The following is a 7162-nucleotide window of genomic DNA, read 5'->3' on the forward strand; positions in this document are numbered from 1 at the left end:
GCCTAGACTATCATGTAAGTTATAATAATGTGCCTGGCAACCTTTTTCTTGCTTTTGATTTTGTAATCAAGTACGTACCTCTGTCCCTCACTAGACACTTTGCCAGATGCCAGTGTGTCCTGCAGCGACATGAGCTGGCCTCGGTCCCCTTGCATTTGCAGCACCAGTGGGATCCTCCATAGCTCCAGTGCGACATGGGCTTTGCTTGAGAGGAAAAGCTACTTCCCAAGAGTTTTGGGCTGGCAGGTAACTCTCTGTGATAAGACAGTGTTGCTTGTGGTAACTATAAAGGGAGGGCCATAAGCAGAGGGTGCTGCGGCTGACATCCCTGGCATCGCCACCGCGGCAGGGGGAAGAACGTCTGGTGCATCTGGCTCGGGTATAACAATTGCACCCCAAGCTGCAAATGAGAACCCCCGGGCTATCAAAGGGGATTTAAACTACTGCCTGTTTATAAAGTGCTCATGCTAGAGAACGTAGGCAGTGACAGTAAGGAACAGATGGGAACAATTTAGGCCTCTAATTCTAGTCCTAATCGAGTTGGTTTAGCACTTCCGAGTTTATAAATTGAGTACAGTAAATAAATTACATTCTCTACCACCAATAAAAGATTATTTCTTGGCACATATTTATGAATGTTTGTCAAGTCTAATTTTAAAATATAGACGGCATGGCTTCTGTTACTTCTCTGGAGATTGTTTTATACTCTATTAATTTTACTGTTTTGGAACTTTTCCCAGTATGTCACAGACAGCCTGTGGTGTTCATTTTTTCTTTTAATATAGAATTTCTCATCCAATTTAATATTTGTTTTTTCTCTTTGATGTTTTTACATTCTTCAGATATTTACTTGTGTCAAGCTCCCTAAAATAAGCCTGTACCTTCCCCATGTACTGAGCACCTTATGATTTGTCCCAAGAATGCATGAAGTTTGTGTGATGCTCATCTAATGAACATCCTTTTGTTCTGAAAACTGGTTCTTGACTGGCATATTGCTTTATTGCCTTGAAAAAGGTCTTCCAGTATTGCTTTAACTAAGGTCTTCCTATATTTTGATACTGTGTGGATTTCTTACCTTTGAGATTTTTCTATAATTTGTGCCATTTACAAAACAAAAAGCAAAGAACCATTTTTTGTAAACTGTGTTGGCATTGGCCCTGTGTAACTGAATGTCAGAAACTTGTTTCAGGGACTCCTAGTTTTGCTTTTCAGAACCTCCAAAGCCAACAATGAAAAAAAGGAAACGTGGGTCACCACGCTGCTGCCTGGAGTGGAACACCAAATAGTGAGTATACTGCCTTTTTAATGTTTACAACTATATCACCGATGCTACCTATGACTTTTCTTACAGATTGTAGAGGAAGATATCTTTACATTGCTCAGCAGAAGAAAGAAATTCCCATTGGCTGTTTGCCTGAGATTATGCTGCACAATAGTTTTAGGGATAGTTCACAATATGTTTGCTTTAGTTACTCCTCATGTAAAATACCCAGCTCCCTCAAAACCAATTACTGCAGCTAATGCTTGAAAAATTCTTAGTGCCTCATCTCATTAAAAAATAAAACTCTACATAAAATATTATTTCAAAACGTAGCTGTTGGAAAAGCAACCTTCCTTGGAACTGCAAGGAGAAATACTGATCTGGGGAGAAATTAGGAAATGTTTTCCTTGAAGATTCCCACATCTAGCACTTTTTAAGTGAAAGTGCAAAGCTTGCAAGTTTTCTTTAATGACTTTTAAAACATTATTTAGTAGTAAAAAAACCACCTTAAGCTGCATAAGTAATAACAGTCTTGCATATAAAACTACTTTAAGGTTTCTTCATATTTAAAAAAAGTGAAGGTAAGTTTATAACATGCTAATGTACGCACAAATCGGTATTGAGATGTTCCTCCTACGTTTCCCACCAAGGACAGAGTGAAAACTATTTGAGAATTACTTAGCAATACTCTAAGTTATTATTGTACTTTTGAATGCAAGAGTTAGCTAGCACTTAAAGGCCAACCACTTTGATAGGCAAAAGCGGTGCAGGTCCATCATAACACTCGCAAGAGTTCTCCCTATGACTTTGGTCAGATTTACTGGAATCCAGGGGATTTGCACTGGTTTTGCCAGCAGAGAATCTCTCCTGTGCTTTCAGGTTATACTCCACAGGGAGATGAGATTGCAAATGCGCTCCTTGTGTAGGCATGTTACTGGAAGTGCCCAGAGTTAACTATTTACAAGTGGAAGGTTTCTCTCCACTGGCACTCTGCGCATGAAGGCACAACCGCACTTCGTGATCCTGCTCCCTGGTGCGCGGAGGCTCGCTCCTCCTTGCCCTCTGGCTCAGGTGCATTTTGCCCTCTGACAGAGCTGGCACAGGCAGTGGGTAGCTCCCACTGTGAGCTGGAGCTTAGAGACATCAGCAGAGATCTTCACCTGAGGAATACATCAGATAGGAACGTATTTGAAGATTACTTCTTCTGCATTGTATTCCACTGTAGAGTTGCTTACTTTCTTTTAATACAAACTTTCTGCGGCAAAAAAGGGCTGTGATGTTTAGAAGCTAAATTTCCTCATCAGTTTATTAGGTTCATGTTTAATACAACTTGCATGCAAGATACTTGTAAAAGGTGATTTCCAATGGCATACATTGAAAGTGGACACTCATCTTCTGAAGGTTGTCAGTGGTAGTTAGACTTCTCCTTTGCAGCTTTGAAAGCATCCCCAGCACATTTGTTTGGGCTGTCCAAGTCCTGTGATGTTTTATTTGTAAGTGTAGAGTGTTATCTAAACAACAGTTCTTTTATTCTGGTTAAAACATTGTTCCAACATGTGCTGGAGATTCAGGCTGGAAGTCATGCATTCACACTGACAAAATCTTGAATTTTTTGAGATACCCTTTTCTTTTTCAGAAGACTAATTAATTCAAGCACAAATTATATCTAAATTCAAAGGCACATGCAGCCCATCTTACCAAGAAATGATATGACTTGAAATAATTTTTATGTCTATTCCTCCAACATTAATAGTATTGTTTCCCATATGAGCACACACGTAATATCTGTCTTACAGTTTGAAGAGATCAGTAACACTTCTCCTCTACTACTATTATTATTTGAGGTTTTACATACGAGTACTCAGTGGGGCCCCATCGTTGAGGAGAAAATTCCCTTACTGCAGAGTTAGATTGCACCAATTTTGCAGGAGGCCTGTGAACAGTTGCCAAATTAAGTTTTACAGGAGAAAATTCTCATAGAAGAGCACTCCAAAATGATTTTACCACTTGTATCTTTGTCTTTCATTAATTCTCTTTGGGACTCTTTTATTAATTCTCTTTTGGGAAGCTGGAATTACTAAAATAAGAACACATGATAGCTTAGCATAACAACCCCAAATCCTCTGTGCACCTTTCCAGAGGTGAAAAATTGGTGTCAAGAAAAAGACTGAACACCTTAGGTACAAATCATGCTTCTAAAAGCTTTTTTCTTTTTGAGGCAGAGGATTAACTTTTTTTCCCCCCTCTTCTTTCACATCTTGTCCTTCAACATTTCAGCAGTAGTAGGGAACAATCTATCAGAATTCATGTCCCTTCTCCCTCTGCTACTACTTGCTCCTGAGGAAACCCACAATGTGACTTGCAGACTGAGCTCCCTGAGCCTTGGTCTTGTAGCCACGTCAGCCCTGACACGGCATCGCCATGTGATATTTTGGCTGCTGGCTTGGCACTTGGGATTGTGCCGCTTTGGGCTGGGGCTCTATTTGGCATTAAAGCTCAATCAGTGCAATTGAGCGCAACTAAAGCCAGGACAAGCGGGTTCCCCTTGCACAATGCTTCCTCCACTGATGAACAAGACGCAGCTCTGAACAGGCAGCCTCCTGAGCGGGAGCTGCCATCTGGTTTACCTCTGCATGGCAGGAGGCCAAGCCCAAAACTTCTGCAGTTTCTTAAGTTACTGCCGCACAAAATAACCTCCTGGAGAAAGGAGCCGGTTGAGCTTGGCAACGTACACCCACTCCCTCTGAATGTCCTTATTTGTCCTCAGCCACAGAATATCTTGCACCCGTTTGATGCGGTTCATAACACACCGAGGGTGTTGATGTGCAGCCAGCCAGGCGCATCACATCAGGGACACCGTGTCCTGCTGTGAGAACGTGGCTGGTGGTGCTATGTGGCGCAGTGCCCGGCCAGGCTCAGGAGGCAGCTCCCTCCCCTAGAGCTGTTCCTGGGGCCGTTTGCTGGGGGCTCTTGCACCCACCTCTGAGCGTCTACCACTACCAGACATGAAGGCTGTCGTTCAGCCTGCCGCAGACAGACAGCATTGGGTCACACAGAAAACAGCGACGCTTCATCAGCAACAACAAACATTTCCTTGCTGGTGACCTGCTCTCCTGTTTTTGAGTTTCGTGCTACCACAGACCTCGCACAACAGGTTCCCAGTGGGCAAGGCCAACGTACAGCCAGTTGTCTGGCTGGTGGCTGACACAATAGCCCATGCTGTGGCTCATGGAGAGGCACTGCTGTGTGCTGCTGATGCTGCTCTCTGCCAGCATGTGCTAGCGGGCTGGCCAGGATCCGGCAGCTGTGGCTTACTTCTCCAGGACTGCCATAACAAGGACCTTTTCCTCATCCGTTAGCAGCTGCCATATCACAACGGAGTTGCACGTACAGGCATGATGGCAAATGCTGTCACAGACACTGGACCTCAGGTTGCAAAGTTACAGAAGACTATTTTTATGGGAGTGCTGAAGTCTTTTATGGTGGGATTCATCTCTCCCGACTTTCCTTTGTCAAAAGCTGATCTTGCTGTCTAGCCTTCTTTCACAGCCATATCTGGAGTTCATTTCATCTCATATCTAACAGTAAGTATCCAAAATAGACTAGACAACTCACACCTTTGGAAATGCTTCTTTTTCCTCCTCTGACTGTAAAGAGAAACCGATTGAGTGGCTCATCTGGAAGTGTCTGCACTGAATCCAAGCAGTGCTGCCTTCTAAGTGTATCCTACCATCTATGCGCGACAATTAGAAGAAGTGTCATGCCTTCTATAGATAAACTTCTTTGTATTCAACTTTAAAATACATTTATCAAAGTGCTGGTGGAATTTTTCTGGGTGCCTCATTTTGAGAACTCTGCCTGCTCTCCTGACAGACAATGGGCTTGCAGTTACCTTTCCAACAGATTTTGTTCTTCCACCTGATTGCAGGCTGACAGCAATGATAAGTAGGGGACCCATTGCTAATGTTCGTATATGTTTTTCCTCAAACTTTGCAATATCATCATAGTTAAAAGCAGTCCAAATGCAGGTTATAATATATGTAAATTTGAAATTATCAGATGAAACAAATTCTGATTTATTCTAGTGATATTCTGGTGAATGGATCTAAGCATTTTAAAGATTTAAAAAAAAAACCCAAAACAACAATTAAGACATTAAGAACTAGGCAAAGATAACTCTTCTTCACTTAAGTAAAAGTATGAGAGTGGATCAGTTTATCTGAAGAATAGGTCTGATTGCGTTTCCTGTATTCTGAATTCTTTTAAGAGAAAGAAAGTTCCAATAAGTAAATTATTCCCTTGTGTTAAAACTAAATTAATTAAACAAGAGGTTAGCATTTAAAGACTAATGCAGGAATGTCGCAATTAAAAACATTATAGAAAATAACATTTTTCGGTGTTGCATATATTCTTACTAAATGGTAGAAATGAGCTGTGTTTTGATTTGGTCACTGAGTATCTGGTGATAGCATACAATCCTGCTGGCAAAATAGAAAAATTGAAACTTTAAATAAAGACCCATAATAAATCAATAAATATATAATAATCACAGTAAAGTTTGTAAAATTCTATCAAACAAAATCCAATAGCAAATGTGAATATGGCAGATAAAATGATTGTCTGCAGTTAACTACCAAGCTTCAGGGGAAAGTGAGAACTTGCATATTTATGGACTTAGCAAGTTTATTATTTCTTTTAGCTGTCATGACTAAATAATACATTTCCATGTATTTCATTGAGTTAATTTAATCTTTAGCAAATATCTTAATGTATTTTTACACAGAAAAAGCTAATCGAGCCTTTTCATACAAACTTTGTCAAAGTTTGTATTTCAGGAGTTTACCTTTTGCTGGACAGAAAGGGGATGGTGGGACAATGCTTTTTCCTTCCTGGGTTCCTGAAGTTATTGAGTCATAAACCTCTTTTTTCTATATTTTGAAGTCACTAGAAAGGTCCTTTAATTAGATGTGATTTTGTAATTCAAGTTTCTGCAAAAGCGAGCACCGTGCTGTTACATGCAACCAGATGACCAAAACCAGTTTTTTGAGACTCTGTTGATAACGCCTGGAATGACTTCTGGGTGAGGATCTTTCCTTGAGCTGGAGAGTTCCGCTCTAGAGAAGACATGAATTAGGTGAGCTAGTGCTCTGTATGTGCCCTGTTAGATGTGTGAGCTGATTTTCTACTTGTGGCTGGTTAAGATGCAAGAGCTGGGCTAGCTGTGGGTAATATGCTCACTCTTTTTGTTTGGCCTGGCTGTAGTCAGCTTGGAGGGATAGCTGTGTCATTCCACATCTTCTATTGGCACCTGCAGGAACTGCTTGTGGTTGTGTTAAATAATTCTGATTTATAATAGGCAGGGGGTCTGACAGGAGGCTGTGATTTCCCGAGGGCATCCGCTTGTCTTTAGATCTCCACGAGGGTAGCCCTCTTGCACCTCTGCATTGGGGTTGTGACACAGAGGGCCCATACCAAAACTGGCAGATGTCAATACACAATTCATGCCCTTTAAGGAGCTAAGTCATCCCTTAGTATCTCTGCTGACCCTCATCAAAGGCACCAAGAAGTGCAAATTACTGAGGCTACAGATAAGAAGCTTGGAAAAACTGAGTCTGCTCACTCAGGGCTCTTGTATGTGAGCCGAGCCACTCTGTGGCTGGTGGGCGGGTGGTAGGGAGTCCCCTTTGTAGGATTGCTAAAAGCAGCTTTAGTGTTTAGACTTCAGGGGAAAAAACAAGGGTGAAGAAAACAAGTTGCTCCTCCTGGGAGAGGCTGGCACCACTAGCATGCTGGCAGGTAGACTGCCAAAGTAATGACAACACAAGAAACCTGCTTTCTTTTGCAAAGCTTTTGTATCAGTGATTGTGGGAAAGTTTTGCAATCATGGTAAGAAGGAAATCC

This window comes from Harpia harpyja, chromosome 6, assembly GCF_026419915.1.
Source record: "Harpia harpyja isolate bHarHar1 chromosome 6, bHarHar1 primary haplotype, whole genome shotgun sequence".
Lineage (NCBI taxonomy): Eukaryota > Metazoa > Chordata > Aves > Accipitriformes > Accipitridae > Harpia > Harpia harpyja.